The sequence below is a fragment of the Antechinus flavipes genome, chromosome 2 (genome assembly GCF_016432865.1).
Source record: "Antechinus flavipes isolate AdamAnt ecotype Samford, QLD, Australia chromosome 2, AdamAnt_v2, whole genome shotgun sequence".
Classification (NCBI taxonomy): domain Eukaryota; kingdom Metazoa; phylum Chordata; class Mammalia; order Dasyuromorphia; family Dasyuridae; genus Antechinus; species Antechinus flavipes.
Window position 1 is genome coordinate 578,584,460 of NC_067399.1, and position 14,500 is coordinate 578,598,959.

The window sequence follows — 14,500 nt, forward strand, 5'->3', positions numbered from 1 at the left end:
AATCGAGGGCCGAAACTGCTGCTCTGCTGACTTCTCCCGTTCCCCCCACTCCCTCCAGCAAGTACAGTAACCTCGGGATTGAAAGATGTTTCCCTACCCCTCTGTTGACAAACTCCTTTTAGTGAAAAGGAGTTGAACCTCATTGAATCCTTATGTGTGGCATAGAAGGAGCTCCTTATAATCGGGCCACAATCCCTGCCATCCAGAACGGTCTGGAGCATCTCTACCCCACCCCCTCACAGCCTGATTACTACCCCCACCCTCAGCCTCAACGAAGCTCTGGCCTCAGTCCGTCAGGGATCACGGCCCCCCCGGAATGCCCTCGGCCCCGCCCTGCCCGAGGCGCCACAGGAAGCCTGCAGCGGGAGGAGGAGGAGAAGGGGGGTGGAGAGGGAATTATTCAGGATGGATAGGAAGGCCCGCAGCCAAGGCTGAGGCCGAGTCCCAGGGAGCTACTCTAGAGGATCTCGACTTTTCCCTCCTCCCTTTAGCGCCCAGTCCATTCCTTGGAGTATCACGTGGGACCCAATCTCTCAGTAACAGCTATCCAAAGAGAAGACCCACATTAGCTGTATGAGCTCCAAATAGTGAAATCATTCTCACCCCCGTAAGGGGGGAGGGGGAAGGAGAAAGGGAGTGACCTCCTTACAAATATTTATAGTACCTTCCTTCTCTCCTTCACTCTTTTCTAGCTTAGTCTCCCCTTCTCTTCTAACCCCCTCCCACTCTGAACCCACCTCTGAAAAGTTGGAGCAGCTTCATACTCAGCCCCTAGTGGTGGCTTCTTATCCTGCCAGAAGGTGGCAGACCCGGCAAGGCCTGGACCCAGAAGAGTGTGAAGGGGTTCAAATGGGGTAACTTGGGAAAGTGGTGGAGAGTAGAGAACTCATGAGGGAGCAGGAATATTGAAGGGCTCAGGAAACATTGAGCAAGCTGGGGCATATACTGGTGCTTCTCTCCTTTGGATGTGGGTCAGAATAAAGATGATTTTTGTGTTTTCATTTATTCCAAAGCCTCACCTCTTGGGGAATTAGAGGGATCCCTCATAAGAAAGAGGAGCCTCAGCTTTTCAGGTCTCAAGCAGTAGGAAGAAAGGCCAAAATAAGGCATAAGCATCAGTAAAGAGGAATTAGACCCCACCCAGCAAGTATCTGACCTAACTGTATGTCTGGGGTGTGTTTGAGACCTTTGTGAGTTCAGAGAGATTCTCTCTTTATAGGGCCATATTTTGGAGGCTATGTAATCCAACTTTTATATTACAGATGGGAAAACTGAGGACCAGAGGAGTTAAGTGACTTCCTCTCAGGCACATAGGTGGTAATTAGCAAAAGTGGGAATAGAATATAATTCCAGTCAGTTTCCTTTCCCATTTTATACAACAGTAGGGAAACTACCACCAGAGAATCAATTCTTTAGAGGCATTTCGAAAAGTTACTCACAGTTAGTCTTGCCTTCTGAGAAAGGAGAGGTGGAAGGGATTAATCAAGGGGAATCATTTAGGAGTGAGTCAGGAAGACTTAAAGGGGAGAGCAATAAGGGAATTAGAAGGGAGTCAGTAAATTAATTCAAAGGATTGGTGAGGAATCTGTTTAAAGGGAAAACGGCACAGTCGTGATTGAGGTTAGGAGCTAGGAAGAAATGGATCCATGAGAAGAAACCCTAGGGGAGTTAGCCGGAGAGTTAGTGAGAGAACTTGTAATAAAAATGGGCAAGGGAGGACAATGGGGGATACACTAGGGAGCACGTAGGAGAGGTCAGTGGGGACTTTTGGGGAAGAAAATCAGTGAAGGGATATTTGAATGAAAGATCCAGGAAGCGAACCCAATCACAGTTTTGCCCATTCTCATTCTCATTTTTCACTTTTCTATCAGTCTGATCTCCCCACGATTGTTCCATCAAACAAGCTAAGCACTGCCATCACCACACTGAGCCTCTAGGGGGCTCTAATCCTCTCTATCTTGGCCCAGGGAGGTCCAAACATTTTTATCCTTGTTCAGCAGAGATAAGGTTGGGATTTTTCCAGAAGAGCTTTGCTAAGCAACTACTAAGGGCAAAAGAAAAGGAGGGAGGGCAGGGGATAGAAAGAAGTTTAAGGAAGCTAGATTTCTCTTTCTAAGGGAACTCAGGTCTGGCCCCAGGTGTTTTGCACCGCTGATGTGGCTCCAGTTTCTCCTTCTCACCATAGTTCTAGGGGTACTGTGGAAAACTGACCCCTCCCTTCCATTTGGTGGGAACTGTCAGTGGTTAGTAGTGTGTGTAAAGTATTGTTCTGTTGTGAATCTGGATTCCAGAAAGGACCACTCCCTGGGAAGTAGGGGGGTGATCTGAGGAATGAGTCATCAAAGAGAACCTGGGAAGTGGGTGGAGCACTTTACCTGGGCCATTAGTCATTGGGTTCAGGGCCTGTCTATTACTTCTGCTCTGGAAACCAGCTGAGACATTGAGTCCCAGTGGCTTTCTGACAGGAAATAGACCTTCGGTTGGAGGTGTGACGTAGTGGCCGGTTAAAAGCAGAAAGAATTTAATCAGCAGGTAGCCCCAGCACTGAGAAAGGCGCTGCCCTTGAGGTAGCAGCCCAGCAGGGAGGAGCTAGGTCCTGAAATCAGAAGCAGGGAGGCCTCGGGATAGTCAGGGCTAGTACTTGGCTGATGAATATGTTTAATGCTAGTATTTATATTTTTGCTTTAAAGTTGGTAGAGTGCTTTATATATGTTAGCTCATTTGATCCTGACATGATAGTCCTGGGACATATGTACTATTATTACTTGGAGATAATATACCTGGAGGCAGTTTTCGCATGAGGAAAATAAGGTCGAAGAAAGCTTAGTTATTTGACCAAAGTAAAATGGCTAATAAGTGTCTGAGGTAGAAAATTAATCTGTATCATACTGATTGCACGTCCGGTAATCTGTCTATTGTACCACTTAACTGTCTGTAGACTAGTAAAGACAGAGAAATGGTTTTGGGTGGAAGGTACGATTTCTAGGGATAGGAGAAAGAGACTCTGTGAAAGAATGAAGTGGATGAGATTTTCAAGTCTTCCGAGGATGGCCTGCCTGAAGCCCCAGGAATATAAGAGCTAGCTAGAAATGCCAGGAGGTCTATATCTGGAGGCAAGGTTGGCGAGCAGATTCTAAATAGGCTGCGAAATCTAGGAATCTTGCTACGCTAAATTCATCTCAAGCTAGAAGGCCAGCAATTTAAAGTAGCATCCAACCTAGTCAAAATTGAGGCCGTAGTTTCTTAGGAAAACTACAAAAGAGATCTCAGTCTAGATCCATCTTTTTGCTTTAGTAGACCAGTATCTGCGTTGAATACTTCTATCATTATTTAATTTTTTCCTTCCTGTTATTTGTTTTAAGTGCCAGCAAGTTTCCTTGATGTTCCCAGTGGTAAAATTTAGAAGCTTTAAAGGAGGACAGTGTAGTTATTTTACAGAAACCAGGGCAGACAAGCTGGGATACTGTGCCCCCTTCAACACTAGTGCTGTGTGAAAAGGACATGGGCCAAATATTAACAATATTTATTGACTCTGTAGAGCACATTGCATTTTCAAAGTGATATATATATATGTGTGTATATATATATATATATATATACATACATACATATATATATAAAATCAGTGGTAGTAGCAAAAAAAGTGGGGGAACTTGATGAGCCAAGTCTGGGGCTTCAAGATGAATATGTTTGAGAGAGGGGAGAAGGGGATGCTCTTCTCCTGTAGGAAAAAACAAGCTGAACTATGGGATAAAAGAAGAACCTTGCTTGAAGAAGGCAGGGCAGGTCCCTTCCTCTCATCCCTATCACTACATATCTTTTTTTTATACTACAATATCTTCTAATTTAATTCAGCACTGTGTTAAGGATATAAAGACAAAAACAAAATAATACCAGCAGTCAAGAACATCATATTCAAATGGAAAACTTTCCCCAGAGATACTGGCATACTAAATTGACCCTATGGTCATATTCCTTGCACTTTGGAAAGTAACACTGATTTCTTGATGATTCCAGGAACTAGATACTCATCTCTCTGGCTGTCCCTCATGCCAAACATTGTCTCTCCTTTGCTTTACCTACTGATCTCCTTAGCTTCCTTTGAGTCCCAACTAAAATCCCTTCTTTTATCAGAAGCCTTTCCCAACCCCTCATTATTCCAGAGCCTTTCCTCTGTTAATTATTTCCTATTTATTCTATATATAACTTGCTTTGGATATATTTGTTTGCATGGCATCTTCCATATTAGATCATAACCTCCTTGAAAGCAGGAATTATCTTTTGCTTCTTTTCTTTTTAAATCCTCAGTGCTTGGCACAGAGTAGGCACTTAATAAATGCTTATTGATTGATTACCTCTGATTTCACTATTGGAAGGTCCTATTCACTGATTTTTCCTTAAGCCATTTTACTTGAACTATATTCACTAGCTTTCTCTTTAGGAAGCCCTCTTCAAGCATGTGGAAATTATCAGTTACTATTACTCTCTGTGTAATTTGTTTTTTTACTATAAACCTTTAGTGATTGGGGTCAGGAAGGTCATTAAAGAGGAGAAAGATGAGGGTGGGAGGTAAAGGAGGGGGGGACCTGAGTTATCAGAAAGAAGATGTAGAAGCAGGCAATTGAGCCAGGAAAGATATCTGGGCTACTGTCCTGTCAATCATCCATGTTCTGCAAATTAGCTGACAGCTGATGTTATCTGTCAAATAGGAAACGGGAACTTTTGAAAACAGGAACAACTTCCTTCTGGAAGAGGGAAGATTTTCAGAGAAAGAAAGGCAGAAGTGGACTCTGGAAAGCTCAATCCTTCAAGAATAAAGATATGATTGAAAATAACAATATTTATATAGCATTTGAAGGTTTGCAAAACCCTTTACAAATATTATTTCATTTTTATCCATTGATGGATGGATAACATCCATAAGACATCAAATGGCTTACCTAGGATCACACAGTTAGTAACTATTTAAGGTTATATTTAAACCTAGGTCTTTCTATCTCCGAGTCCAGTATTGTATTTACTGCCCCATCTGGATGCTGAGATGGGATGTACTATTACCCAATGGCAAAGAGTAAGAGTAAACCCAGTTGTGAATCTAAAATAAAGGGCGGAAAGACAGCACTTACTTTATGAATAGAAAATGTTAAGATATTGCTAAGACAGGAACAGGACTAGGGTTGAGACTTCATAAGTTAAGCCAGCCAACCTTCAAACTGGAGTTGGACTTTTGGTCCCTTAGGACCACTAAGGACTTTGGTCTGCTTAGGACACTGGTATGAGTCTAGGCTTTCTTAATTTATTTTATTTTCTCAATACTGACTGTGTCTTGCCAGAACTTGCACTGCTAGCTTAGATCCCTCTCTATAGTTTGAGGCTACAGAAAAGCATTTAAAAACTATGTATCATCAGCCCTGGAGTCTGTCTGCACCACATTAGTGGCTCTTTGTTTCTCTTTTCAAACATTAATTCCCACCTCCACCCCCTTCCCACCTCACTTTCTGGGACTTCCTGTTTCTTGTTTGAGAAACTCTCCCTCGTTATCAGCTCCTTTGCAGAACAAATATGACTGACAGGTCTTTAGTCCAATGATTGATTAAACCCAACTCAGGCTTTCAGGCCCTCCTATTTTGCAAAGTCCTCTTAAATCGACCTCCTCCACTTCAGAATTTTTCTCATACCTATTATGATAATTTTACAACATTAAAATTATTTTATATACACACAGTGCTGATTATAGATGATTTCTACCAACAATGTGAGCAGGGTTACTTGTGACCAGTCTCTGAAATTTTCTTTGATATGAAGGTGAGATTACTCATGGTTCAAGAATAAAATGGACAGTAGATGAAGCAGTACTCAAACCCTGAGTGGCCATGGATGGGAATTCAAAGAAATTGAATAAGGATTGAAGAGAGACAGTAATTGGCATTAGATTCCAAATTCCCAAGGGAGACTCCAAATTCCCAGTGGGCCACAAACAGAATTGGACTAATCCTAACAATTGTTTTTAAAAGTAGACAAATTAGAGACCATCAGAGCAAAAGTGGGTGTTGTTATTGTTCAATAGTGTCTCTGTGATCTTATTTGGAGTTTTCTTTGCAAAGATACTGGAGTGGTTTACCATTTCTTTCTCCAGCACATTTTACAGATGAGAAAACTGAGATACACAAGCTTAAGTGACTTATCCAAGGTCACACAGCTAGTGATTTGTCTGAGGTCAGATTTGAACTCAGGAAGATGAGTCTTCCTGATTTCAGGTCTGGAATTCTATCTACTGGACCACCTCAATGCCCTGAGAATGGGAATAGAAAAAAAAAGTATAAAATGCAATAGGGATGGTATGTCCCATTTTTTCTAGGAATTCCCAGTTTCTCTGGTACAAAGTAGATTCTCTTTCTTAATTCTCATCTTCCTTGAAGTCTCAGCAGAATGTGATGCTGTTGGCTGCCCTGTCCTCTTGGATGTACTGTTTTCTATCATCAGGGTTCTTTTGGGGAGAGGGGGACGGGGAGGAGGGTTTGTGGCAATGCTTTATCCTAGTTCTTCTACTTGTCCAAGGACTCCTTAGTCCCCTTTGTTGATTCACTATCCATATCAAGCCTACTAACAAGTTTTCTTCTGGGCCCTCTTCTTTTTTTCTCACTCTTGATGGAATCATCGGCTATCCCAGGGAATTCAGTTATAACCTTTATGTAGCTGACTCATAGATCTATCTATTCAGCTTTGGTATCTCTCAAAAGCTCAGTATCTCCAGTTCTACCTCAAAACCAACCTATTACATATTTCCAGTTGGTTCTCAAGTACATCTTAAACCAAAGAGACTAAAATACAGCTCATCTTTCATTTCAAAACCACCATGCTTTCAGACTTCCCTATAACTGTTGAGCTTACCACAATCCTCAAAGCTACTCAGGGGCAACTCCTTAGCCATCATCTTTGACTTCTCACATTCATGGTGCACCACCTCATTTCAGTCAGATTCTATTCTTCTCCAGTCTTTTTGGGGTTTCCTTCACAAAGATACTGGAGTAGTTTGCCATTTTCTTCTCCAGCTCATTTTACACATAAGGCAAACAGGGTTAAATGACCAAGCCAGGATCATACTAATAATAAACATCTGAGGCTAGATTTGGACTCAAGAAAAGGACTTCTCCTGACATGTCCTAACACAAATCCAATCCATTTTGTTATCTTTATATTTACAATATCTCATTCACATTGCTTCTGCTCTACTCTAACGTCATCAACTCTCAATCTGGATTATTGCAATAGCCAATTTGCCTTCTTTACTCCAAGTCTCTTCTCATGTCAATCCACCCTCTAAACAGCTGACAAAGTGGTTTTCCTACATGTAGGTCTGATCATCTTATCCTTTCTGTCCACTTCTATGGCCTCCCATTGCCTAGCAGGGGTATTCAAACTTTTTAAATAGGGGGCCAGTTCACTGTCCCTCAGACTATTGGAGGGCTGGACTATAGTAAAAACAAAACTTTGTTTTGTGGGCCTTTATATAAAGAAACTTCATAGCCCTGGGTGAGAGGGATGCATCTGGCCCGCGGGCCAAAGTTTGAGGACCCCTGGCTATAGTATAAAATATAAACTTCTTTGGACACAAATCTTTTCATAATCTTTCTTATCCCTTGCTACTTTTTTAGTTCACTTATAAATTACATTTCTCCTTTCACTCTTCAATTCAGTCCTATAGGCCTACATGGTTCCCCTAACCAGATATTTTACTTCCCATCTTCTTGTGGTCTTTGCCCCCTCCCTGACCAGAATGCTCTTCCTCTCCAATCGTGCCTCTTAGAATTGCCACTTTCTATAAGAAACCTTGCCGGTTGCTCCACTTCACCCCCCACCAAGCCCTTGATCTCCTCTTGCCCTTCCCCAGTGCAGAAACTTGGGATAAGGAGTGATCCTGTGATTTTATTATAAGTTGAGGAAGTTATCTCTAATGATGCAATTTTTCTGAACCTTATAGTGTTAAAAGAGTTTCCCAGAATGCTAAGGGATTGTGTCTTACCCTGGGTTATGTAATTAGTGTGTGTCTCAGAGTCAAGAATTTGAACTCAGGTCTTCTGGCTTCAGGGGCCACCTCTCAATCCACAGAAATGCTGCTACTCTTGCAGTATGTATATACTTATTTATCTTTAGGTAGATCCCCGCCTTAGAAAGAAAATTCCTTGGGGACAAAGTTGCACATGGGTTTTGTATCTGTAGCCCTTAGCACAGTGTCTGTGCCCAGCACATAGTAACTCTTAATAAATGTTTATTTGAGTGACTGATTCTCTGCATTTGGAAGCATAGAGTAGAGAGGGTAGGGTGCTGGGAAGAGTTGGAGAAAAGGGAAACCAGGATTTCTGTGGGAGAGGAGAGAGCAGCAAGTTTCCAAAGCTCCCCATTTATGGGAGGAGAGGCAGAAAACATCACCTCCAAACCTCCCCCTCTCTTAGAGGTCCTCTCCTCTCCCCCTCTGCTCAGCCCCCAAGAAGGGGCTGGGAGACCAGGTAAGGAGAGTGAGATGGACTCCCCACCCTTCTCCCCCTCCCGCACTGCCCTCCCCTCCTCCTGAACAGTGTTCTGTTGGTCCTGCCCCGTAGTCCACCTAGCTCTCTCCTGCCCTCCCCCCCCCCCCCAATCCCAAATAGGATGGGCTTTGGCTCCACTAGTGACTTTAGTGCGCCAGGCTCGGCCTGGAAGGTCACCTCCTTCATCACGAATTCTATTTGCATCCGGAATCGCATGTACATGAAAAATGTGTCCGCGTGCGGCCCCGACTGCAGACGCAGATGAAATTCTGTGCGGCGCCTGATGCGCGGTAACCTTTGCAGATGGCGCCGCTATTGCTGAGAAATGGATTGCTTAATAAAGCGTATCATCCGACATATTTGCCGCTTGGCCAGCCAAACAGAAGTTGTTTTTTGCACAAATTTCCTTGTCAAATTTGTCAATGTTCATGTCATTTCTGCTTTAGGTCACAGAGCAAGGTGCAAATTCCTGGCGTCTTCACTGGCTGCAGCCAATTTCGGCGATTTCTGCGGTGATGGGGATTCTCCAAGGAGCTGCGCGCCCGCCTTCCCTCTTCGTAGTGAGAGAGAGGGCGCTGAGTTCCTCCTCCAGGAAGCCCACAGGCCTGGAGAAGACCTTTGTAGAAGGGGAGAGAGAAAAGAAACTCATTCCCGCCCCAATTCCACAGACGTTTCCCCCAGAGGAGACATTTCGGAGGGGCAACGAGTCTGTACTCCAGCTCCTCCCACCTCCAGGGTTTAAGTTGCATTGCTTTCCTAAAATGAGCCCTTGGAGCTGGGGAAAGGGAGTAAGATTCCTTTCCCCTCCCCTCCCTTCCCCTCCCCTCTCCTCTCTTTCTCTCCTTTCCCCTCTTCTTTCCTTCTCTCCATCTCCTTCACTTCCCTGCCCTCCTCCTCTTTCCTTTCCTTCCCTTCCTTCCCCTTCCCTTTCTTCCTCTTTCCTCCCTTTCTCTTTCCCTCCAGACCCCATGGAAAGGCAGCTTCTCTAATCTCCAGAGCCTCACTGGAAGTTCCCTCCCCTTTTTTCTCCAGGCCCATTAGGAGATCCCTAAAAGAGGTGGGAGGGAGGTTTGTTCTTGTTCTTAACCACACCTTAGCCTACTGGTGATATGGAGGCACTGACTTGGTTGAAGGGCCCAGAGAAAGACTGAATCTCTTATGCTCCTCCCTCCCCTATTCATCAAAGGCCAGGTGTCCAAACATAAATTCTCAAACAAACTTAGGATCCAAAGAGGGAGGCCAAGGATAAATCATCTCCACATAAAATCACGGAACTAATAAGACACTCCCCATACACACACCTCTTTTAGGAAGAGCAGTAGCTTGAAATCCCACCATTATAGCCTATGTCAGCAGGCCAACCCTCAGATTTTGTCATGGATCTTTCTCAGTCTAGTTGGGGAATGGGAAGAGGGTCCAACAGGGAGAGGAGGAGAAAACTCTTCTAGGGACTGATGCCCCAACCAAACAGTGCTGCTACTGGTGATAGTGGTGTATGTAAATCTGGGATATAGTATCATGACAAGGATGTGTGTGGCAAATATAGGGAGAACAATTGTGCAGGGGCAGGTTTTGGAGGACACTTTATGGCATGACAAGAGTGGTGAACTAGATATATAGGTACAGACAGGTGTGGAAGACAGGTTTATAAGAGACAGGTATGCTGAACACGAATAGGATGGGAAAACAGATACATCACATCAGGTACATGGGGGCACACCTTATGCTGCAGGGTTGAAGTGTGGGGGGACAGGCATGAGGGGACAGGCATATGGATATCCTAATCTCCTTGGGAGAATAATGGAGGTGGAGCTACAACGGCAATACAGTGGACAGTGGTAGAAAGGGACATTGAATATTTGGAAGTGGCAGGGCAACACTCCACTGGATAGAACTAGGAGGAGCCCGTAAAAAGGAGAGGGAATGAAAACGGGGTGGGGGGTGGGAGGAGAACCATTAATAGGAGGGGGCGCCTCTACTAGGTGTGCATGTGTGTGGGGGGGTACTGTCAGATTATTAATGGCCGCGCGTTGACTCAATTACATCCAGCCTGCTTTTGTTGGCAGGCCTCCGCAATTATGCATCTCATTACGGGCGGCCGCCCAAATGCATCCTGGGAGGAGACCAGAACTCCAAATTAACTTTCTTGGCGCTGAGGGGGCTGGTTGGCCGAAGCCTCTTGTGCTGCAGCCAATCAGGGTGGGCTCCAAGAGGGAGGGGGTCATAGGAAGGGCGCTGGGAGGGAAGCTGGGCACTAAGCAAGGGGGTACGTAGGTGATGGAACATACCCCAGGAGTGGTGTGCTCCTTCCTGACTGTGCCTTAACTGGTCTTTGGAACAGGAGCACAGAAAGCCCCCAAGTTCATATTGCTAAACCTTCTGCCTGAGTTAACTTCTTTCACCACATAATTCTTCATCCCAATCTGAGCAAGAAAGTGCACAGGACCCAGATCCACTTTTCAGGGTTCAGGGATGAAATTTGGGCACTCAGAAATAAGTTTGGGAGCTAGCCTCTCCAAGGCTTTTGTTGGTGGAAAGGAGGCAGTACCTAGCATTCAAAGAAATTGTCCTCTATCTCTCTATGCCAATAAATGTGATATGGAGAATCTCAGATGCTCAGGGCATGGGCTCAAATTCTTACAATTACAATCACTGCTTCACAGATGTGCACTTTCAAGGACATGCACAAATGCAGAGGTGCAAAATCAATTAGAAAAAATTGACAACTCTGTATCTCTCAGTGTTTGAGTCAGGTTCTTTCCTTGCAGAGTCTGAAGAAAGGGTTACTACCTTCCTTGTCAACAATAACCCCAGTACCAATACCTTGAACCCATTTCTTCCTTTATCCACCATGATCTTGCTCATCATCCTCTCTCATATGTATGTCTCCAATCTCCCTTTTTACTGGCTCTTCCTCCATCAGCCTAAAAATATGCTTGGGTCTCTCCAATGCTACTTACTTTCCCTAAAAGTTAATTTCCTTGATCTTGTTATGGCTTTACTTCTTCCTGCCCCTTAATAGTTAGACTGCCTCAGCATCACTTCATTACTCAGTCCCTTGTAATGTAATTTCTGTCCCTAATATTCTACTAAAATTGTTCTTTCAAAGGTCACTAAAAATCTGTAGGCCTTATTTTCAGTCTTTGTCCTCACCCTTTTGACCATCCCACTCCTCTTCTTGATATTATCACTCCTTTATATTCTGTACAACTGAACATTACTTTGCAAATATCATCTATTTCCATGACCTCTATCTGGACCATCCACAAATCTCTATATCCTACTATAATTTCTGTCTGGAGTCCAGTTCAGTTTCCAACTGCCAGCGAGATACCTGATATCTTAAACTTTTGTCTATTTTAATTGTTGCCTGATTTAAATAGTTTGCCATCTTAGGGAGGGTGGAGAGAAGGAAAGATTCTGGAACTAAAAAATTTTAAATAAAGGTTAAAAATTGTTTTTACATGTAGTAAGAAAAAATAAAAAAAATTAAATCTTTGACTTTTTTTTATCCTCACATATTATCATTCATCAATTTTCTTACATTTGATTCCTTTCCTTTTTCTTCTTCTGTTATTCTTTTTCTTCTATTGCAACCACTCCTGTAATGTCTGGGCTAGCTTTCTGGAGGGCCTTGAGACCAGCCTTGGTCTCAGCAGAATAATCACCACAAGAATAGGCAAGAATATAGTCTAGAATCTTTACTCTGGCCCAGTCTGGATCTTAGTGGAGGGAGCAAGAGAGCCACCATGAGGCTCATCAAAGATAGAATGTCTTCCAATCCTTGTTAGCCCTTATATACCTTACTATTATTACATCATTATAGCATACTGATTATATGTGAACTTAGAGAACAATCACTGAGTTAACATCTTGTTTCAAGTACACTTCTCCAAAGTTCCACCCTTTACACACCCCAATTCATATTGTCTTCTATTCTCATCTTGATTATTGTAATAACTTCTGACCTATTTTTTTCTACCTCCTACTTATTCTCTAGTCTTTCTAATCCTTCCTCGTAGATGTTTAAGAAATTTTTGTTCTTTTATCATTTTTTACTCAAAAACCACCAGTCATCCCAGATTATTTATGGAATGAAGTATAAACTCCAGGTCTGGTACTGAATCTGACCTACCCTGTAGTCTTATCTCATACCATTCCCTTTCACTATATTTGAGGTAATCTGTCCCTGTCCATGGTTCTAGTCCTTTCCTCTCCATGCACCTGCTTCTTCCTTCTTTCTGCATTTGTTGATAAGATCCCTTTTGCCTGGAATGGTTTCTCCATACTTACCATCTCTACCATTTCCAAGTTGGTGTTTCTCTCTTTGTTCAAAAACTCACCTTCTTCATTCATCCTTCCCTCCCTCTTTCTTACCTCAGCTAACCGAGCTCTCTCCCTTCTCAAATTTCTGTTAATCCTTTGCTTGAATCACTTCTTTCAATTTATCCCCATTTCTCCATTGTATTACAGGTATTGTGGGCATGTTTTTCCTATTAGATTGTAGACTCTTTGCAAGAGGGCCTATGTTGTATCTATCTTTATATCTACCACTGCATGCAATACTGTTTTTTTATATAGTGGAAATGTAATAATTTTTAAAAAATTTTATTGGGTTGAATTTAATATATCCATCATTAAATTTTTTCATGGAACATTCCTACTGTGGGTTATGAGATTTGGTCAGTGTATCTCTGTGTCCAGGAAGCTTGCTTAGTTCCATCAGTCTTATAAATGACTTCATTAATCTGTCAATCAAAAGTCCTTATTTCTATTCTCTCTCCTCTCTGTCCTCCAACAGTCTGTATTCACGCATGTGTGAAATACTGGAAGGAACTTGAAAAAATATTGGGTTTGAGGACTGACTCTGACACTTAGTAGCTATGTCATTTTGGACAAGTTATAGGAACATATATTAAGAACTGGAAGTGACCTTGGAGAGTATCTAATCCAATCCCCTTCAGTTACAGATGAGGATATTGAGTCCCAGCGATTTGAAGATAATTTGCCACCAGGATTCAAACTCAAATCCTTAGGTTTAAAATCCAGCAAACTGAAGTCATTAAAATTCTCTGAGCCCTGATATCCTCACCTATAAAATGGAAATAGCAGTATTTATACTGAATACTTTACAATGACATTGCTAGAAAAGTGTTTTACCAATGGCAAAGCAATATATAGACATGTGATGACTTTTTTGCCTGTTACTGCATGTAGATATGTGGGTGCATACTTAGCATCTTGCCCTTTTCACTTGGATTCTCAAATGACTCTAGTTTCTATTCTGGGCACCTGCCCCCTGCCCCAATGCATTATGTACATTCCCTCTCAAACTCACATTCACTCACAGAGACAAAGATCCACAGTCACACACACTGAAAGTCAGAATCTTAAAGCTAGAAAGACTTCAGAGATCATCTAGCACAATACCCTCATTTTATAGATGAGAAAACAAATTCTGGGAAAGGAAATTAGTTGCAAAATCTAGCACAACTAGAATCCAGGTCTTACAGCAGACCATTGCAATTCCTACATGCTATGTATAATCCGATCCATTCCAACAACCATTTATTAGTGACCTATTGCAGATAAAGCATCATATTAGGCAATGAAAAAAAACTGGATGAAAACTGATCTCTGTCTTCAAGAAGCTTATACTCTATTGGAGATATAACATGTAGATAATTTGATAAAATAGAACATTAACAACTAGAGAGGCTCAGACAAAGCTTTCTAGTAAAATATGAAAACTATGTTGTACCTTAAGGAAACAAAAGATTCTAAATGTGGATGAGGGCTGAGGAAACAGTACATCTCAGGAATAAAAGGAAAGCTCATATAAAGGCCTAGGCAGGACATAGCACATTAAGGTTGGGGACAGCTGGTAAACCAGTTTGACTGGAAGTAGAAAGGGATTAACTTGGAATAAGTCAGGAAGGGTAGGCTGATGGATTCTGAAATGCTTTAAATGA